Source organism: Mirounga leonina, unplaced genomic scaffold, assembly GCF_011800145.1.
Source record: "Mirounga leonina isolate KUSES-001 unplaced genomic scaffold, KU_Mleo_1.0 Mir_53, whole genome shotgun sequence".
NCBI lineage: Eukaryota > Metazoa > Chordata > Mammalia > Carnivora > Phocidae > Mirounga > Mirounga leonina.
This window is the reverse complement of record NW_023270807.1, coordinates 37962390-37985052: the sequence shown is the minus strand read 5'-3', so window position 1 is coordinate 37985052 and position 22663 is coordinate 37962390. Positions and strand designations below refer to the sequence as shown.

At 39.3% G+C, this 22663-nt stretch overlaps 1 long non-coding RNA gene across 1 annotated transcript in view; it reads left to right on the top strand.

The window, feature by feature from the left end:
* The window catches only part of LOC118001116, a 42414-nt gene that overhangs the window by 2008 nt on the left and 17743 nt on the right, over positions 1-22663 (top strand). Inside the window, exon 2 of the long non-coding RNA XR_004676626.1 lies at positions 20083-20203. This is a non-coding gene — a long non-coding RNA (uncharacterized LOC118001116). The remainder of the gene's footprint in view (positions 1-20082; positions 20204-22663) is intronic.

The window sequence follows — 22663 nt, the reverse complement described above, 5'->3', positions numbered from 1 at the left end:
ATTTATTTATTTATTTATTTATTTATTTATTTATTTATTTATTTATTAATTATTTGAGAGAGAGAGAGCATGAGCTGGGGAAGAGGGAGAGAGAGAAGCAGACTCCCCACTGAGCAGGGAGCCCAATCCGACATGGGGCTCAATCCCAGGATCCTGAGATTATGACCCCAGCCTGAGGCAGACACTTGAGCCACCCAGGTGCCCCTATTTTTCTCTTTCTTGACATTCATCCATTTAGCTCTTTCCAAATATGTATGTAGAATTAGGCACAATTTTTAGTGTTCCCAGGCACCTTGCATGCATTACCTCATTTAATTCCCATTACAACCCAGTAGAATATTCTTTTTTTTTTTTTTAAAGATTTTATTTATTTATTTGACAGAGAGAGACAGCGAGAGAGGGAACACAAGCAGGGGGAGTGGGAAAGGGAGAAGCAGGCTTTCCGCAGAGCAGGGAGCCCGACACGGGGCTCGATCCCAGGACCCTGGGACCTGAGCCAAAGGCAGATGCTTAATGACTGAGCCACCCAGGCATCCCAGTAGAACAGATATTCTTATCTCAGGAGGAAACGTTACAGAGACATTACTAGCTGATCACAGACATTGCTTACCCAGAACTGGGAAGTTTAGGAATGGCACAAAGAGCCTAGGGTGGTATCTTGGTCACTGTCAGTGCTGGGTGTCCTCCCGGTGCAGACCTCAAAGGGGCAGAGTGGCACATGGAGGCAGGTGCAGTGGTGGGTGGTGGGAATTAAAAAATACCCTCTGCATTAAACCAAGACTGGAATAGATGTAACAGAAACCAATATACAACAAGTAATTTAGTCACAGTAGGGAAGAATGAGGTGGATATATGTATGCGAAGTAATCCTTTCAGTGTTTTGCATTCCAAAATCTAAGGGGTAAATTAGTTACTATGTTTTAGCAAATAGAAGATGTTTGATACATGAGTTGCACTGTTTGTTCTCTGTGCCTAGTGAACTGGAGAAAGTGTCTCAGTTTGAGTTTTGAACACAAGAAAAGTCTCTCAACATCAAAGAGATTAAGGTGACTTGTTCACGTATTCACTCAATCAACAATATTTATGCATACCAAACATGTGCCAGGAAGTGTCCTAAGAACTGGGGATGCAGAAGTGAATACAGGTATTAAGGTTCCTTGACAGCGTCCTGGGGCTGACATTCGAGAGTGTGTGTGTGGCGGCGGTGGGGGGGGCAGCAACAAACAAATGCTAGTTAAATAAGAACAATAATCAGAGAGTAAGAACTGCAGAAAATTAACATCGGGTAATGTCACAGAGAATAACCTTGTGGCTACTATCCATTGGCTGGTTGAGAAAGGGCTCTCTGGAAATGGAATTTGTTCTAAGATCTGAATGACAAAGAGATAGCCATGCAAAAATGGAGGTTGAAGTAGGGGGTGGGAGGCCCTTAGTTTAGGGACTCTACACAGAGAGAACAAGCTTGTTGAGTTTGGAAACCTAGGGTGAGGATGTGGTGGTAGGAGATGAGTCATGGAAGGAGGAAGGACAGGGCTTGGTGAGCCACAGTAAGTGGTCAGGATTTTATTCCAATGGCAATGAGAAACCTCTGGAGGCTTGCAGGTAGGTCACTGAAAAGTTGTGATTTTCCCAGTCTCCTTATCTATAAGATAAAGTAATAAAATAACCTATCTCAACATATATTCTATTTTTGTGAAAAATAATCTATCATATACTAAATGCTCAATAAATGTGTGTTTAATAATGGTAATGACCATTTTTCATAACAGTAACATACCATAGAAGCTGTAGAGTTGTTATCTTTGAGATTTAGAGAATAGTAAAAATGCCAACTACTTTTTACTGAGTGTCTACTGTATGTTTATATTATCTAATTTAATCTGCATTTCAACTTTTGGCAGAGGAAACTAACTTTTAAAGAAGTTAAGAAACTTGCTCAAGGTCACAGTTAGTAAGGATAGAGCAAGAATTTCAATTTCACTAATGGTCTTTCTGACTCTAAAATGAATGCTCTTTCTTCTATGCCATGCTGCCACATGGACATTGTGTGCCCTGTATTCTCTTGATGGTCTGTGGTTGTAGCAGATGATCCCTTATTGAAGGCCTTCTGGCTTTTATTGAGCCTCTATTTTATAGAGCAGTTTGTCACATAAACCATAAATCACAAAATAGTCTTCAGTAATTTGTTCTGGGCATTGCCATATTTGACTAAATTATCCTATAAAGTAATATTTATAATTCTGTCCTCCACATCTTTCCATTTTATATGTAAGCATTGAGAGGAAAGCTATCAAAGAAATAGAAACCGACAGAGGAGAAAGTAGTGCTAAAGGCACTGCTTGAATTCAAGATGTTATTATAATTGTTATTATTAAATGGATTACTGGGAGATGAATGCAGTAATAAAAAGAACATTTCTTCAGCTACCTAAACTTATACATTCTGCATGAAAGAGGGCTTTCTTTTTTAAAAATTTTATTATGTTATGTTAATCACCATACATTACATCATTAGTTTTTGATGTAGTGTTCCACGATTCATTGTTTGCGAATAACACCCAGTGCACCATGCAGTACATGCCCTCTTTAATACCCATCACCAGGCTAACCCATCCCCCCACCCCCTTCCCCTTTAGAACCCTCAGTTTGCTTCTCAGAGTCCATAGTCTCTCATGGTTTGTCTCCCCCTCCGATTTCCCCCCTTCATTCTTCCCTTCCTACTATCTTTTTTTTTTTTTAAACACATAATGTATTATTTGTTTCAGAGGTACAGGTCTGTGATTCTTCAGTCTTATACAATTCACAGCGCTCACCATAGCACATACCCTCCCCAATGTCTATCACCCAGCCACCCCATCCCCTCACCCCCCACCACTCCAGCAAACCTCAGTTTGTTTCCTGAGATTAAGAATTCCTCATATCAGTGAGATCATATGATACATGTCTTTCTCTGATTGACTTATTTCGCTTAGCCTAATACCCTCTAGTTCCATCCACGTCATTGCAAATGGCAAGATTTCGTGTTTTTTTTTTTTTTTTTTTAATGGCTGCATAGTATTCCATTGTATATATATACCACATCTTCTTTATCCATTCATCTGTCGATGGACATCTTGGCTCTTTCCATAGTTTGGCTATTGTGGACATTGCTGCTATAAACATTGGGGTGCACGTATCCCTTTGGATCGCTATGAGGACTTTCATAAGGCACCAGTACACAGAAGATGATTGAATGAAGGGTTTTATAGTGGGGAATTGAAACAAGCCTGGGACACGAAGGCTGTGTACTTAAGTTTCATGGACTGGAAAAGCCAACAGAGACAATGATGGTCATGCTCACTTACTTGTGGTGCAGGTGACATGAGCTTCTTCCTCTGCTTAGAGCTAATGTCCACTTTTTCCTCCACCATTGCCTCTTTGTGGATCTGTGAGAGCCCTTGATGATACTAGGCTTTGCTTTGTCAGTGTTGGGAAGGCTATCAAAATTCTGTTGTCTTCAGAGATGGAGAAATACTGACAAACAGAATAATGCAGATGTCTATAGTTAATATGGAAAAAATTAATGGTTTGCCCTCATCTGCTTCTGCTCCTCTGTCATTAAATTAGTTATAATAAGCTGCTTTACTACAAATATTGCCATTTCTTTTTGTTTGAATTATATCTTTTCAATGAAACAGTTGACATTAGTTAATATGACTATTTATACTAAAACTTATTCTAAAACTCTGAAGCCTTTTAATCATCCAGCAGGTACAATGCATATTATACATATTTAATCTATATGCACTAATGTGTCTCTCCTCTTCATACCATTTTACTTTTGGGGTTTGGATTTAGAAGATATTAGGTGTTTTAGTTTTTAGGGTTTTTTTTTTAATGCTTTCTATATACCAAACACTACTCTAAGTTTTTCAGTAAACAATGAGAAAAAAAGATCCTGGCCTCTGTGGGGTGGAGGACTACTCTAGCAGTGATAAGCAATAAACCATAAACATAAGAAATACCTACATTATGTATTCTGCTAGAAGATGGTGGTTGTTACTGGAAAAAAAGGAGACAGTGACAACTTCAAGGAGGTGAAGAAGCCATTGGGTATATTTAGAGAGATATCTTTTTTGTTGTTATTGTTCAAAATGATTATACACTAGTGTTAAAGGTAAAAAGAAAAAGTTAATTTTGTCTGCACCATAGAAAATGGATGAATTCATTTGACTGTTTGTGAAGAATTTTTTAAAGCTGACTTTGCAGGAGGTTGTTTTTTCCCTTGGTAACTGCATGCCTGACTTAAATTTATGATAATCAGGTGTCGCAAGAAGGGGTGCCATCTCCTTCACTAAAGGATAAGCAGGTTGTATTGATACCCCCCTTTTGTTCTGTGTGCATTAACCTCTGATTAAAACAACTAAAACAAAAATTCCTCATACTTTGATGGGAGAAACAGGAACCTTAGAATCATGTCTCTTCAGAGCATAATGAGTCCTTAGAGATTCTTGTCAAACCCTTTATGTCACAGCTGGGTATTCTGGTCCCAGCCCAGTGGTTGATTTGACTACTAGGGCTGATCTGACACTTCTGACTTGTAGAAACAGTGACAGGATTCCAAAGGGAGCCCAGGCAATCTGTCCCCTCTCTATTATACTGTCTTGTAATACTATGTAGGAAGTACTTAGGAGGACACAAATGTGGTGTTTTCAATTTTTCATTGAAAACATGCCTGGAAGACACTCCCTGAAGAGCTCTTTGGTCTTTAGTGGGCAGGACTCTCAGAAAGAGCTGCAGGGAAGTCTAATATCTTATCTTTTAATACACAGCTTCTTGAAAGAATGAGAATGATTTATCCCCTCCCTAGAGACTGAAACTAAGCAAACCCTTTCAACCTTTAGAGAGTTCTAAACAGATCTAGCAAGATAATAAATGAGCTTGTAGCTCTTATAAAAGCTCTCAGATTGAGGTCACTCACTGTCAAAAATCTTTCTCTCTGAGGAACTTACCGAGAGACTAGACCTCTGGTCCACAAAATCTGATCTTTGGTGCAGCAACAGCAACATCACCTGGAAGCTTGTTGAAGTACTCCATCTCAGGCCTCATTCAAAGCTACTGAATAGGAATCTGAACAAGACCCCCAGGTGAGATAGGTGGAAAGTAAGACTGAGATGCACTGGCCTAGAACCTTCTGCCAGAAGTGGTCCTGACCAGGACAGAGCAACACCCCCTGCTTTGAACTTGAGGCTTGAATCTTGAATAATGCCTGTTAGCAGCCAACCTCATCCATGTTCTGTCAAAACTAATTCTATGTTAATAAATATTCAACCAGTTTGACTAATTCCTGTGTCCAATGCTCAAATTTGGTAGGGCCCTTTGGCTAGCTCCTGAATATGTTCCCCTTAAAGGGAGGAGTGGACAAAGATTCAGATGGGCAAGGGAGGATGGTGCCAGTTCATCTAGACATCTTGCACTATGGCCTTTGCCCTCTTTCCTGTGGGAAGCCCTAATGTTTCCATCTCCTTTCTTTCTTCACTAGAGAACCTAGCTCTTCTTAAGACAGCATTCAACTATTCATCCTCTCACATATTTGTGTAACATAAGTGGAAAGATGAAGGCATATTTTACACTAGAAGGACCTTGTTTGAGGACAAAAAAATATTGGGAATATTCTCCTATTTGCTTCAAAAAGTTATTCTTCTGTATTCTGTTCCTCTCTGACCTACACTGACTTTGATTTCTCAACCATTTCTGTGTCAGCCTTTTGGAGGTCCAAAGCTAGACCTTGTTCACCTGATCATTAATACTGTGGCCTTGCAAAGAGCAACTCTGTCTGCTCTGTATTACCTGACTTCCCTTGGCAGGCATTATTCTTCTGGCTTTGGGCTAGGTGACAGGTCTCAGAATTTCACCACACAGTTTCCCATTCTTTGCCTCATTTGCTAGACACAATCCTATGAAGTAAGCATCACTCTTGTCTCCATTTTACAGACTAGGAAACCAAAACTCAAGAAAAAAATAAAGGGTTTTCTCAAGGTGACACACGTGGAGCTTATTGCTGAGGTTGACACATCCTGATGATGGATAACTTCAAAGAGTAAAAATTCAGTGTTTAACCTCATTTTGAATTTTTAAGATATATCCTTTTAGTGCTGAGCTGGGCTCTTGGGCTCCCTAAACAATAGAAATTGGTAAGAGGCCAACTTGGGAGTTCCAGGCAAGGCTTTATCAGGGCTTACGCTTAAGCACAATGGAGGCAGTAAAAAGGAGAGAATCCTCAGGCCCACTCCCCAAGGAGAGGTCAGGAAGAGTGTTTTAAAGAAACTTAGGTGGGAGAAGGTTGACATCTGAGCAAGTAGAGGTGGGGATCTATTAGCACTTATGCATTTATGCTTCTTCATGTGTTGCATGTCTAATTAGTACGTTAAATCTCCATCCCTGGCTTGGTTCTTAGTATTATAATGAGGGAAAGAGTTGGTGAAAGGTCAGTACTGGGGTCTATCTTGGCACAGACTGGTCGGGTTTTTGCCAGTCTTTGTAGTAAGCCTCCTCCTTTCAGTAAGCATCCTCCCTCCACATTCCTGCAAGATATGCTACTAAAGGGCACAGACTTAACTCGCCTGGAATGCTGCATTTGGCAATTAGGGTTTGAGGGGACCTGAGTCCAGTCCCTCTCTGTCTCAATTTTAGACAGGTTTTTCTAAGAAATTATAGCTAACATTATAGAATCCAAACCTGTGGCAGTGACTGTTTTAATGCTTTACATATATTAACTCATTCTGCATAATTTTTTATTAGGGAAGCCCTATTAAATGAACATTTTACAGATAAGCGGACTGAAGCACAGAAAGGTTAAGAAACCTAGAAATTACCAGAGTTGGGATATGAGCCCAGGCAATCTGTCTCTACTCTACTAAACTATCTTGTAATACTATGTAGGAAGTACTTAGGAAGACACAAATATGGTGTTTTCAATTATTCATAAAGCCCTAAAGGAGGTGGAAGTTTTGTAAAGGGCAGAAAGCTTGGTCTTAGAACGGTCAGATGCAATAATACCTTATGTTTATACAGAGCTTTTCTCCAAAGAGATCAGTAATTCACTAGATATCCCTGCCAGCCTCCTGACCTAAGGCCTTTTTTTGTTAATAAGGAGAAGGTTAAAGGAGTCAAGAGAAAAAAAAAATTCAATCCTCTATTTAAATGATCAAATGAAGTGGCGATTGCAGCTAATACTCAGCTAAAAACTTTACCAGTCAAATGTGATCCAGCCTGAGATTAGGAGGGTTTAAAGCTCTAGCAAATCTGTGAGAGGTGGATCAAGGTCCATTCGGCATCAGAGCTGATTGTAGATGGGTGTTTAAAGAGCAAAAGATATGTCTTCCTGAAACAGGTAAAAACATCTTTGAAATGTAAATTAACATTTACTTACCTCTCCAAGGCTCAGCCTTCTCTGTGACTGTGTCCTTCATACTCATGTGCCAGGAAGAGGAAGAGTCTGGGAGCAGCTGGAAGATTCCAGGGCTCTGTGAGATGGGCTTGTGCCTTGAGCTGCAATAGAATCAGCACAAACCTGACAGCTCAGCTCATCCCATTCACTTAGACATGCACAGGAAGAGTGCCTTGGGGAAATGCGCTGGATGGAGTCAGATGCACTGCTTCAGGTCTTGTACTTAGTAAACCATATTTAGGTGCTTAGAAAGTAAGCCAAGGAGGAGAATTTCTGGTATGTTCCCCAGTAAAGGTGGAAAAGTACCTCGGAAATTCCCTGGGCAGCAAGTAACCAGTAAGGATCCCCAATCCTGCTGATTTTTTTTTTTTGCTTCAGCACCGGGGACAGAGGCCTTGTAAGGACCCAGACAACATCCCCCAAGGAAAACTTTTCTAATTTTGCCTTGAGAGTCCTATGTTTGCTCAGGGTTTGGAAAAGGAGAAAGGAATTGGCGCAGGTGCATCTAAGGATGACCCCAGAGCCACTCTGAGTTCCAGGCTGTGCTACTGAAGGATGTGCATTAGTTCTGATACAGTTACTCAGGGGTCTTTCTTGTCCAGTGGCCTTCAGTGCAGCTCTGACTCAGTGAATTCTCTGAGGCTGAATGGAAGCTGAGAGGAAAGAAAGGGAGTAGGGAAGGAGCATGTGAACTCAGAGGCCAGCTCTCCTTGGTATCTCTTGGGGTCCTCTGGTCCTGCTGAGCCTCTCCAGAACTGGCACTCTAGGGTGCCAGTGGCCCAAACAGGTCTTCAGATGATGCCCCTATGACACACTCAGTGCCACCAAAGCTGTTGAGGTGAGGTATTGGCAGCAAAAGGGCTTCAGCCTTCATTTCCTGGAATACAAATGCTACCCAGAATGCTGCGTCTTGTTTGCACCATTACTATGGGGTGTATATTTATTGAACACTCAGATTTTAAAGAAATCAGGAGATAGAGCTGGACTATGTGCACTTTATCTGTAGGAGGTAACAACTGAAACATTTCTAGTCATTCCTAAACTACTGTTACCTTTTTTGGAGTCATATTATTCTTCTTCTGAATCCTTATGAATGAGATAAAACAACAATTCTTTATTTAACCTCGAAGATTTCTTCATATTAGCTGTCATGAAGGCAAGTATAGGGTTCTTGTTCTTTGGATCTTGATGGGAATATAGGATATATACATATATACAACAAAAGGCAGAAAGCATTTTGTTACCATTTGACATAAACATTTAAAATATAGCAAGACAACATACACACAAACATATCACCTTCTATTCTAATTAAAGTAAAATTTCTATCAGAAATATAAAACTGTACTGCCCACACAGAAGTAAATATTCAGTATAATAAATAAAACCAACATTTTAAGCTACTAGCTTAAAATAATGTTAATCACCGAAGGTTCCTGGAAGACTGGTAAAGGGCTGTTGAGACATTTTCATTTATTCTTTTTAAGTTATCTCAAAATGACCACTCATATTCGGTAGTAATTGCCAATAAGGAAACAACTGAAACAGGCATGCATACCTTTTTATATCACCAATATAAAACATGTTTTCTTTAAGGCACTAGCAGTAGCAACGTAAGAATCAAAACTCCGGATATCCTGCATTCTAATGAGAGGCATTTTGGTATAAATCTTAAGGACCTGGGTTGGACCACTTTGTAGCTGTATGTTTTTGGATAAGTCATTTATAATTGCTAAACTGTTTCATCTCCTGTAGATGAAAAAAGAATGGATTCTAGGTTGTTGTGGGTATATAGACAGTATGGAGTATATAAAGTGCTTAGCTGAGTGCCTGGTTCATGATAAACAATAAAGGTGTGCTATCGGGGCACCTGGGTGGCTCAGGTGGTTAAGCGTCTGCCTTCGGCTCAGGTCATGATCTCAGTGTCCTGGGATCCAGCCCCACATCAGGCTCCCTGCTCAGGGAGCCTGTTTCTCCCTCTCCCTCTGCCTGCCACTCCCCCTGCTTGTACTCTCTCTCTCTGTCAAATAAATAAATTAAATCTTAAAAAACGGTGTGCTATCATTGTCATTATTATTGATATATGTGAAGAATCTGAAAAGTTAGAAACTTTTCACTCTGATTTGTGTCATTTTGGTCCAGACTCAGATTGTGAATTTCACACAGGTATTAAATAATACAATTGAGTTTGGTATCACCACGAATTGGAATACATTTATTTTCTCCTATGAGCTTTGCCCATAAAATAGGTACTTGTGAAGAGCTGTCTTATTATTTGAGACTTCTTAGAGTAGGTCAGAAGAAGACATGATGAGGTTTAAATTGCCAGAAACTTGGGTAATGGAATTGCATCATTAGCAAACATTAAGTGTTCAGAGCATAAAGGGAAGTAGGGAGTAGAGCTATTAATCAGGTGACTTCAGACAAATTATTCACTCTAGTTCATAAGTGTCATTTCATCAAAGGAGCTAAGTCTGTTTTTACAAGCAGTTTTCCAAAAAGCTATCAAGTAAGGTTATGGGAGCTGTTTCTGTGCCTCAGAGGAGAAAACTTTCCTCCACCTTCCCCTTCCTTCCAAAGTCTTGCCCTTACTCAAGGAAGAAATATGCTCAGATTGATCAGACACAGGGCCATGTTTTTCTACTAAGGTAACGTGGCGAAATGTCACCATATTAAAGGGTGAAGTATGACCCTGAGTAGGCAGTCCTTCTACTTCCTGTGGAGCCTGAGATAGGACCCAGCTTCTCAGGACCTTCAGGCTCCACCAGTCCTGTGAGTTTGCCTTCACTCCCTACCCTTTATCCCAGGACCCCTACCTCTCCTACAGGAAGATCTTCAGATCCTTCTCATCCATATGACAGTTGGTACTGGGATATTTCCCAGACATAGACCAGACAACACAGGCAGCACAGTCCTGGATGCTGGGGAAAAATATGGTTTTTCCTGCTGTCTCTTCTTGCCTTTGTTGCTGCATTGATGTGCATGTTTTATGTTGGATTTTCCTTAGATTGCAGCAGTAAAGACCTACCCTCACATTTGGGGGTGATGTACCCACAGACTCATTGGAGGGGTGGGGAAAAAATAAAAAAACTTCATTTAGCGATTCCAATACAAGGTATGGTTTCCATCCAGCTTTCATTAGACCATTGCTTTGAGGTATTAATGGGCTTCATCAAGCTGTTAACAAAGCTGGTGCTTTGTTCCCTATTTGGCCTTGTGTCTTTGTTTGGCTCTCTTTCCCAGTTACTTTCAGGTAATAATAAATAGAACTATTTCATTTTTCAGGAGTTGAAAAATCTAGTCTTGTCTAATACCAAAGTTTCACAATCTCATGCAGTCCAACTTCTCTCCTCCAGGTCAGGCTTGACTCAGGTCCCAAGCTGTGCAGCGGGATGAGGAGTGCAGGCTGTCTTTTTCATTATCCCCTCTGATACTTTCCTCCTTCCCCATTCCCTGCTTTTAGCCTTTTGGGGTAGGGAAGAATGGAGAAGGGATGAGACAGGTAAAGGAAGCAAAAGGGTTGTATATAACTGGGGTGACTTAAATAGTTTCTCTTGGCTGTTAAAATGCTTTCAATTGGGGCAGGTTTCCAAATACTGACTTTCTCCTGTGCAGTGTTTTTTCGGGTTGCTGTATTTGTAAATCTTTGTTCTAGATAATGCCCTCATTGCTTAAAACTTCTCTCTAGAGATCCATCCCACCAGACTGTTGGGATCATTTTGGGAACACCTTCCTGTAGGTGTGCTTTTTGTCAGACCCATATCTGGTGCATGGGAAACAAGCACATTCACCTTGCTGTTCGTGGAAGTGCAGCTCACTTCTATTCCCATCTAGCCATCTCTTCTCTCATCTTCAGGGGAAACTGCAGCCATCCTCCTGACTGTTGAGTTTTCTAGGTGACAGTTAGTCATAAGACTGCATACCCCAAACTCCAGCTCTCTGTGTGGTTCTCAAAAGCTACCTTCCTTAGCTTTAAACGTGGCAAATGGCCCTTTCCCTCTGCTACTGCGCTGTGAGACTCAAAAGTGAGTGATAGCCAAGGGTTTCAGAACTAGTTCTTTGTATCTTAACATGTTGTCCATAAGTGATATTCACCGGTTATTCAGCAGAAACTCTGAGAACATAGGAAAAGGCAAATTTAACATCTTATGACACATATAGACACATAGCATGTGGTCACTCAGTGAACATTTTATTCAAGTAATGCTCTTGCGCTCTTAAACCTGGGTATAGATCAATCCTCCAGTAGAACTGTGCAGTTATAACTATTATCTGATTCTTGAGAAATGGACACTCGTTATTTCTGGTTATAAATCATGTAATAGATAATTAGAAATCAATAAGGCCAGCTGCTTTTTTCCAGTTTATTAAAATGAGCCTGGAGTTTGAATAGTAGAGATTAACACACCTGTAGGTTAGGGTCTAAGTGGCATACTCTTTCCCAGCTACATAGTTGGAGTTTGAACCACACATATGGCATAACTAATCAAAACATATGTTCTTTGCCTCTAATGCTTCATTAATTGTTAGTTGTTGCAAGCATTTGTACAAGGAGGGGTTCCTGGAGCTATAGGAAAATCGAGGTTCTGACAACGTTTAATAAATTAACAGTTGAATATATAAAAATTTACAAACTGAGAGCATAATTTATTAACTTTCACCAAGTTTTTCCAGACCTTCCCTGGGCAGTAAAAAGCAGTTTATCAGGAACATCTGATGGGTGGCTTAGTTGGTTAAGTGGCTGACTCTTGGTTTTGGCTCAGGTGATGATCTCAGGGTCCTAGGATGGAGACCTGTGTGTCAGGCTTCTTGCTCAGCGGGGAGTCTGCTTGAGGATCCTTTCTCTCTCTCCTTCCCCTTCTGCTTCTCCCCGCCTCCCATGCTCTCTCTTTCAAAATACATAAATCTTTTTTTAAAAAAGCAATGTATCAAGCCTCTTTTCAAGAGGAATTTAAATCTTCCTCCACGGTGGTACCTGGCTAATCTAAGTGAAAATTGTTTTAAAACAAATACATTTAGAAATGCACTAAGGGGATACTCGAGGAAGCATGGTATAATCAGGATTATTCCAGAAAATTCAAGATGGGGGCCTACTCTTTATTAACTAATTTTTTGTCTTTCAAGGTGATATTTACTGTTAGAGGAGAAACATTTCACTTTACACTCTAATATTTCCATGAGTTTTATTGGAGTTTTCCCCTCAGGTCATGTTGTAGAAGAATATTTAATAGGTTTTATGACTCTGGCCTTCTGGATCCTCCCAAAGTTCCAGAGTCACAAAGTAATATGAAGACTTTCTTTTTTATTTACTTATTTTAGGGAAAGATGGATAAATTACAAACTCTAGAGTTGGTTTATCTTAAAGAGTAAAATTGACTCCTTTTATTTTCTTCTTCTATGCTTAAAGTTTGAAGCAGTCTTGCAATGATCAGAAATTGTTATTTTTCAGGAAAGCCAAAGGGTGTGCATGAAAGATTAAACTGACTTCCTGAGGAACATGTTTCTAAGCCCTGGAGATGAGGGGAATTTCTAGAAATAAAAATGTTTGAGTTATTTCCCTTGTTATAATTTCAGATATATAGAAACTCGCTGGAGAGTTTGCCAATTCTTAACTTAATGGATTATAATGCTTTTTGTTGTTGGAGCTATGTATACTTTCTATATGCCTAAGAATCAAAGGATCCTTTGACCTAAGGGTCAAAACAATGAGGGTTGGTTTTTACACTGCAATGGATGTAGCAAGTAGTTTGGTATGATACATGTGAGACTTTCATTGGTGAAGAATTGAGTTATCAAAATATTGTGTAATTTTAGGTAATGAAGAAAAAAAACCACAACAATGTCCTCTAGACAACTTCACAGTCGGCATAAATATCAGAATCAGGAGAATGGGAATGGATTGATTCTTTATGATAATTGTAATCATTATACTGTTGGTAAAGTCTTACTGCTATTTAGGACAGTTGGTTATTATAGGGCCTTGTCTGGATATATTTCAGAAGAAATGTTTCCAAACCTGACTTGGTTATCAGTTTAGACCTGCCCCCAATTTGAGAGTTTACTTTGAGGTAACCTCTAGGAATATGCCTACTTAGGGAGACAGTTCTCCGGAGGTTGCTTTATGTCCCAGTTGGGACTTAGGTTTGTACATGTCAATTGGCCCATACACAAAAACAAGCACACAATGTTATTTTTTGAAGTAACAGTCTGTGCCATTATTAATTTATTGCGTTTTAGCTCCAGACTTACTCTTTAATATATGACCTGTGATAATAGAGGCGATTCCTTTAGCCTTCTCTCCTTTCACAGTAAGCGTATTATTAACTTTTCTCAGTAAAAGGCTCTGGAGTGACATTGTAGGAAATGGGCTTTCCTGCTATTTCCTGCTGCGGCAAATGGAAGTGGGGATGGGCAGTCTCCGTGGTGTCAGAGTGCAAATATGTGGTGGGGCTCTGCCCCAGCCATGGGCTCAGTATCCTCAGCCATCTTACAGCCTTTGTCTGATGATAACCTTTCTGTACCCCTCTTGAAATGGGAACTGGTGTCCCAAAGGCTTCTTGCCTGGACCAGTGTCCAAGACCACCCAACTCCACTGGCTCCCAGATTCCCTTTGCACCTAGAGGGCTCTCATCACTTTTGTGTGTCTACACCACTGGTGCCAATCACATGTTCTTTGCCTCCATTCTGGAGGGTAACCTTCCATCTCCTGATTGAATCCAGGCTGCTATACATCAAATCTCAATTGTTCACATGGGCATAAAAAAAAGTGACTTCTAGGTAACATCTGAATCGAAGTGGGGGACACTTTTATGAAAGCCAGCTTAGTATACTGAGTGCTAGCAGATGTTTCATGTTGTAGTGACTCTAGAGATGGTCTGTCAGTGGGTGCTCTGTGTTACCAGCCTACAGGGTTGATGTCTCCCTGGCTGTGTCCAGTAGAGAAGGCTAATGGAGTTTCAAAGGCGATACCTGGGACTATATGGCAAGTATGAGTGATGAAGAACAGGGCAATTACTCATTCAGTAAATTTTTACAGAGTGCCTAGTATGGGCCAGCTACTGTCCTAGGTACTGAAGGTATAGTGGGGAAAAGACAAAACAAAAATCCTTGCATTTGTTTTTACTTAGTTCTTTTCTCCACATTATCTTTGCCTGTTTGACACTTCAAGTTGGTGCTTCTCACTTTCTACTGGCTATTCTCGTAATCAATAGAATAAATCATTTCACGTAACATGTTTACAGAGATACTTGAAGTCTGTGTATGTTGGGGGAGGGTGGAACTAACGGTTATGTGACAATGGCCATTTTAAAGATAAATTTGAGTAAAAACATCTTACTTTTGGCCAAACATCTTAGAGCAATTTTACTGCCTTCAAATTAATAGCGCAGGGTGAATGGAAAATTAAACCTAGGTGGTGTATGAAATTGGCTTTGAATTTCTCATTAATTAAGAGTGCTCAGTGACCTAGTTGTTCTGATTACATTGGTTGGGGAATTTGATCATTAGTCAAATGAAAACATGGAGCTATGCCATTCTCTTAAGAAACCCAAATGAAACTTGGTGTGGTTATGAAAGAATCAATGCTATGATTACCTCTTGCTGGAGGGGTTCATTCACATGTTTTCCCTAAAGGTAATCATTACTTTTTAAAGGAATAAACTGATGGGAGAACATCTTGAGATGCTTTTGTTTGTAATTCAAATGGCCTAAAGTGGAGGGAAATTGATGTTTTAAACTTTCATTTTCTTTATTTTCACATCCCCTGTATGTTCGCATTCTCTGGGCAGGTGTGAACTCACAACTACACTTTTGTCCTAATTCCTCTTCACTTTCTCCAAAATAAGAAGGAAGAGGGTGGCCAGTGGAGGAGGAAATCCTCTCCGGATACTATGATGTGATAGGAAACAGAGATGCAAAGTTCTTTTTCCCCCCTCTCACTGCAACTTAGTTTTTCTGTAGATAAAACTCAGCTGAAAAATTATTACTTCTTTCTGAAGTTTATGAAGTTCAGTGGTGCCTAATGCTTTGGGAAATGGGAAATACTTGCAACTCCTTAAATAAGGTGATGATATTTAAAATCATGTTCAAGGTTTATGGTATATACATTAAAATAACTATTTCCTTGAACTGATCTTTTCATGTTTAAATTTCATGATTAGAATTTAGTTCAAAATCCCTATTTAAGTGATACTACAGAGACAGCAAATTAAAATGTGTGTAGCATTTATTTATTTATTTTTAAAGATTTTATTTATTTATTTGATGGGGAGGGGGAGAGAGAGAGAGCACAAGTAGGGGGATCAGTGGCAGAGGGAGAGGGAGAAGTAGACTTCCCGCTGAATAGGGAGCCCTACCCGTGGTGTGCGTGTGGAGGGTGGCTGGATCCCAGGACACCGAGATCATGACCTGAGCCAAAGGCAGATGCTTAACTGACTGAGCCATCCAGGCACACTTGTGTGTAGCATTTAAATACATTATTTTATTGACATTATTTCAATAAAGTGGTTATAAGGGTCTTGAACTCTGGAATCATTTTATATTAAGAGTTTGATTAATAAGCCTAATATGTTTTATTTCACTGTAAGTGTAACTTTAAAAAAAATATAAGAATATTTCAAAAATAATTTTATTAAGCCTTTAATGTATGCCTGTTAGAACCACAATTGCTCGTGGTAATATTGTCTTCCATTTATATTTTCCTTTTATTAGGCCCCAAGTGGAGACTGACATACTATATAGACTCAGTAAAGGGAAAGCTACTACTATCACTGTTTTCAAATGACAGTCTTGGTATGCAGAAGCAGGAAGTGTACCATGCATGCAACACAGTTTTTCAGAGAATAGAATAGGATAACATGCCTTTGGAATAGGAGACTAAAAGGATCAGGGTCAGAGGAACTCCTATTTTATCGAGGCAAGATAGCATGAAGAAAAGGGGACTCTTTCTAGAGATCTTGATTCTAGTTTCAGCATTGCTTACTAACTTACTATGTAAACCTGAGAAAGTCAGTTAGCATCTCTGAGCCTTGGTTTCATCATTTTTTAAATGAAGGGATTTTAGGTGACCTCTAAAATGCTTCCAGCCATCAAATATGATTCCATCTCTTTGGGAGATTTAGTTTTTGTGTCTGAGATTATTATTAGCCAGGTACAAACCAAGGGAAAGTCACATTAAAGCAATTTGCTAGCCTCAGATTTTGTAAATTACTGTATTTGACTATTCCAAGGTTCTGCAATTTTTATATATTGACATAGAAAACTTTCCTTCATAGGTCTGATATTCAGAGAAGCAGCAAAACAGTTTAATCTGTTTCTCTAGGAATTGAGTAAGGAAATCTGATAATTTGGGCAGTTCATCTTGGCTTCTGGTAAAAAGCAGTTGTATCCAGGAGCTTTAAAAAAGCTGCTTTTAGTAACTTTAAGTGGGAAGGAAATTAAATGGAAACAGCAACGAGAGAATGTCTTCTTGGGTCCAGTTCAATAAGCAAATATTGAGCTTCTATTAAAGGTCTACAACCTCTTATTTTAAATCTGAAATCCAAAAAGCTCTAAAAATCCTGAATTCATTTAGTTGCAAAACATGACCTGAATGGATACGAGGCTATATGCATTTTTTATTTATCCCATTTAATGTAAATACTCATTTCTCTCACTGAAGAAACTGTGATGTATTCAGCTTTGAAGTACCACCCCAGAACCTGCTAGGAATATTCTGTAAGATGTGGTACATGGCCTCTAATACCATTCTAAGTGCTGAAAGTTTTGAATTCCAAAACTCATGTAGTTATATGGGTTTGGGTAAAGGGTCTTGGACATGTATGTGACAAGGATGAAGGGGAGTGGAAGGATGGCTGGAGAGGAACTAGATGAAATGCAAAGGTAAATGAGTAGTATGAAGTCAATCTTCTCAAAAATTTCCCAGACACTCACCAATACAATGTGGTGTATTTTAGGGGCGCCTGGGTGGCTCAGTCGGTTGAGCGTCTGCCTTCGGCTCAGGTCATGATCCCGGGGTCCTGGGATCGAGCCCCACATCAGGCTCCCAGCTCCGCGAGAGGCCTGCTTCTCCCTCTCCCACTCCCCCTGCTTATGTTCCCTCTCTCACTGTCTCTCTCTCTCTGTGTCAAATAAATAAATAAAATCTGAAAGAAAAAAAAAACAATGTGGTGTATTTTATAGAAGAGATATGGATACAATTTAAGGACACTCACAGAGGGAGCAATTATTTCTGCTGGGATTTCAGGGCATATCACAGAGGAGGGAACATTTGAAGAGGGTCCTGAAGGATGACTAGGCATTTCTCACAGAGAAAGGCATTCTAACAGAAAAAAGGGAGGCATGTACATTCATGGTGTATTGGGAGCCCCAAGGCTTCTCCGGGGCAGAGTTAGAGTAGCCATGGAGAGGATGTAACGGGGCTGAGTGTCTGAAAATGAGGTTGGGATTTTTATTCAGTACCTTGTATCCCATGCTAATAAATATCCATTGATCCCCATTTAGGTTGTGTAGCCTAGGGTTGGCCCTAAAGAGGGTATTCATGTGTAAGTTCTTTGCTAAAGAAGCACACCCAGGAAGATCTATAAAGGGAGTAGGGCAGCAGGACAGGGAAAAGCAAGAAGACAAGTAAGGGAGTAATTTTTTTTTTTTTTAAGTCCAAGTGCCAGAGATGGCTTTAGCTTGACCCTGAAGTGGGGTAGTATAATGAATAGTAAGGCTTAAATACTCCTTTCAGTACTTTTCAGTCACTGGGTGCCATGGGGTGGATCAGATGGGTTGGTGATGTGAATTCCCAGGCACTTCACCTATCCCTGCCTGGGTTCTCCCAAAAGCAAGTGTAAGTGCTCACTGAAGGGGAGGAGTTGGGTGAAGTGCACTAAAATGCTGAATAGAGATCCAAGGAGAGGAGTGGAGTACCAACATTTTCTGCCATTATACCATTTGGTGACCGCTTATTGCATCTCAGGCTTTACACTGAATACCTCAAACAGTCATCTCAATTCCATAAGATAGATCATATTTTCCCTTTTACAGATGAGAATTCTGAAGCTTGGAAGGTCACCTGGGCAGTCTTGTTAGTGGAGTCTTGTGCTTAGAATCAAGCTCTTGTTAGTCCCCAATTCCCTGTGCATAACAGGATTCCCTAGATCCTCATGGTGTCCCACCCACCCCCACTTGCCACTTGAGCAACTCTAATAATCTGTTTTACATACTACTTCTTTGCAAACCCTTTTCTCTGAAGGAATTTTTCCAAAGTCTAAAAAGTTTCCAAACTGCAGCAAATAATGGATAGCCCACACAAGTTTTTATGAGGATTGGGCTGAAATACTTCTGGAAAAGCACTCTCTTTCATTTTGTTTGGCTCCTGAATAAGGTTTTCATATTCCAATAGAGCAGAATAGTCTCTCTTATTTAAATATGACCCAATTAAGAATATTAAATCAAGACTGATGCTTATTTTGCTGTGTTTATGATTTTTAATTTGGAATTCCTTCAGAAATTTTTAGAAACCAAGTTAGGTTTTCAATAGTTAGTAAATGAAAGGAATTAGTTGATACATTTAATTCCTGAAAATTCTGAATTGTGTCTAGTTCATCTAGAATTAGATAAATCCTAATTCTGTTCATTTTTTTTTTTGGTAGTTAAAAAACACCATTTTGAATAGTTCTAAGCAGGATAGTCTTAAGAGATGTCTCAAAGAAATTATGAGTACAATTAGATTTGGGGAGGTAAATGTGTACATGTATTAAAGTTACTAAGAATATTTCTCACACACACAGGCGTCAAGGAAGTCAATTTTATTTGTTCATTTATTTAAAAAATATTTGTTGAGAATCTATTATATGCCAGGCAGCCAACGAAACAGTCCAGATTTCCCTTCTTATGGAATTTACCATCAGAAGAAAGCAGAATAAGTTATTATCATTATGTCTTATTGTTGTTATTGCAAACAAAGAAAACAAAGCAAATTTTAAACTGAGAGTATGGAAAATTTGAGAGTATGGGAAAAAAAGTTGTTTCTCTAGAAATTAGTCATTTTATATTACATGTTAAGCTGCAAAGCAAATAAATCTTCTCAGAATTGAACTCAACAAATATATATTGAATATCTACTATATGCCAAGCACTGCTAGCACTGTTAAAATGAAAGGCAGTAATTTCTTTGTTGGCTACAATGAGTGTGGCAAACTAAAACCCTATGAAAAATATATCCATGTGAATGATGATCTCTTAAAATTCCAATAACTGCCAAAATGGAATTCATAGAGGAACCTTCAAAATAGAACAAATACTCATAAACACCATAAATAGCACGATTAAGATTTTGTTACATTATTACTGAATGGGCTTTTTTTCTTAATTAGAAATACATGGGAAAGAATGCTTTTAGTGACTTCTTTATTCATGTGCGGTTACTCCTATTAGTTATTTCAGAAGCATTCTGTTGTCTGTACGAATTAGCAGCATTACAAGAGTTTCCACTTAAGTACTTTCAACCTTTTGCTCAGTTTCCTTCCATCTCAGCTCTTCTCTTTGGTGAGAAGGGATGCTTTTCTGTCTTTTCATGTTGTGTTTTATCAGTTGTATCAATATTGATGAGCCAAGAGGAAATAAATGTTACTAAAAAATAAATCTGTTTCTGTGTGTTTCTCCCAGACTGCCTTCCATATTCATCACAGCATCTGCACGCTTGACTGGGAAAATCATGAGGCCCTGCCAAGTCGCTAGCTCTACCGTGACACTGTGAGGAGAAACTTGGGTTTCAAACCAGTGAACAGTATGTACAACGTATTTTCTCTTCACATTTTCAACAGAAAGGAATATGGGATTGAAATATATTCATAGACCTTATGCCATCTTTTCCTACCTCTCCAACAAAAAGTAGAGCTTCCATTTTCATTCACGCTGCCAATCCCTTCCCTGTCCCATCTACCTTGGGCTCCCCCCTGCCCTCTCCATCATGTTATGCTGGGCTCGTCCTGGATTTTCTTGCAGTTTGGCACTGCCAACCCAGATATTGAATTTATATTCCCTTCACTTATTTAAAGCCAATCTCTTCTTAAAGGGCCAAATGAAATTTTAACTCTTCTTCTGAACTTTTTTGCCAATTCTAGAGCTCACAGATTTTTAATCACCATGAATATTTTTATGGCCAGAAACAGTGTTAACATTTTCTCCAAATTTTTTCATGTATGTTAGTTTAGTTCTTCCAATTATTCAAGAGCAGGAACTATTTTTATTCTTTGGATTTATGTCTCACAGTGCTGAGCACTCCCTCTTCTGTTTTACATAATTCTGTATGAGTTCATTCAACCACTGAAAAAAATTCCTTAACTACGTAGTTTGCAGTTGGGTGCTATATAAGGCACCAAAAATGCTATAAAACATAAGGCAGTTCCTGCTTTCTAGGATTTTACAATCCTACAAAGAAACATGAAAATATGTGTAACAAGAATGACATCAGAGATGCATTATTCATTCACTTATTCATTACTAAGTACTTTTCACTTGGTGAGGAACATATTCACAGCCCCTACAGTCATGGGGCTTATTGTCTTCTATGTTTTGGGGAGTGTCAGAGTGTCAGAAGGACTGCAGAGGACCCAAGGACTGCAGAGGACCCTCTCTCTCCTTACTCTCTTTACTCTTTCTCTCTCTCTGTGAATGACAAAAAAATCAAGAAGTAAGGAAAACAAGATGGTGAGTAACTATGAAAGAGATTGAGTTCTATTTTCTCCAGGAAAATCTGAGAGGCTCTTGCTGTGGAAATATCTTTTATCCATAGGCAGATAAAAGATCGTGTATTATCTGCTGCCTCCCAGAAAATCAGATGAACAAACTTACAGTCCAGGTAACTGGAGGTGTGGAGAGTAAAATAAGAAACAGAAACCATCACCACCACCACCATCACCACTGTTACTATAACCACCACCCTCACCATCATCACCACCACCCTCACCACCACACCACAACAACAAAGTGTCTTTAAGACTCAACCTCTGCATTAGAGACCTTAGAATATTGTATTGCTGAACTTGGAAGAACAAAGCTCTGCATTCTTACACACCAGCAGAAGAAAAGTTATCACCATTAACTCACTTTCCATGTACTCTATTCCCAATGAAAATTGGCTTCTGCCTCCACCAATTTATGGAAATTTTTTTCAAAATGTCAGTAATGGCCAAATCGGCATTTTCAGTACACATACTATTGGACTTCTCTGTTGAAGTTGATTCTGCTGACTTGTCTTTATTTTTTTAAAGATTTTATTTATTTATTTATTTATTTATTTATTTATTTATTTATTTATTTATTTATTTGAGTGTGAGTGCAGGGAGGGGCAAAAAGAGAGGGAGAGAGAGAATCTCAAGCTCAGCTCAGGGTCCTATGTGGGGCTCCATCTCATGACTCTGATATCATGACCTGAGCTGAAATCAAGAGTCTGATGCTTAACCGAGTGAACCACCCTGGTGCCCCTCTGTTGTCTTTAAACTATCAGTTTCAAAACTTGAATTCTGTCACACTGTAGTGTTCTGCCTTTCTTCTCGGACTCTTAATCTTTTTTGTGTCTGTCCTCCTAGGGTACATTTTCTATTTTCAGCCAGTCTGTCCCCTCCCTAGGCTGATGTCATCAGGCCTCATGGTTTTAAGTACTACCTATATGCTTATTGCTGGCAATTTTTTCTTATGTCTAGATTCTTCACCCAGCACCTTCACCTGTATGTCTTATATGCCCTTAAAAGTCAGCACAACTCACACAGAGCTCTTAATTTCCCCCTATAAAATACTTCCTTTTCCAGTTTTTATTTCAGTTGATGATAACACCATCCACTTAGTTCTTCTAACCAAACCAAAAAGTTAGGAGCAATTCTTGAGACTTCTCCCTCACCAGCCACATCCAATAAACCCCTAAGTATTTTTTTTGAGTATGTCCCCGCCCCTTCTCTGTTTCTATTGCCTCTGTTCTAGTTTGCTTTAACTCTTGCAGTCTTTCTAGGTGGTCTCTGGTCATTTAGCCTTTGTTTCCCATCAATTCCATTTTCTAAATAGCTAATAGACTAAATAAACTCTTTAAACACATATCTGATGTTCACTCTCCTTGTTAAAGCCCTCAATATGATATAATTGTCTACAGCATCAGTTTTCTTACTGTGGAGTAAAAGGCCCCCATTGGCCCCTATCTGCTTCTAATTGCATAATCTTTCCAACCAACACCTGCCCTGTAGTGTGTAGCTGG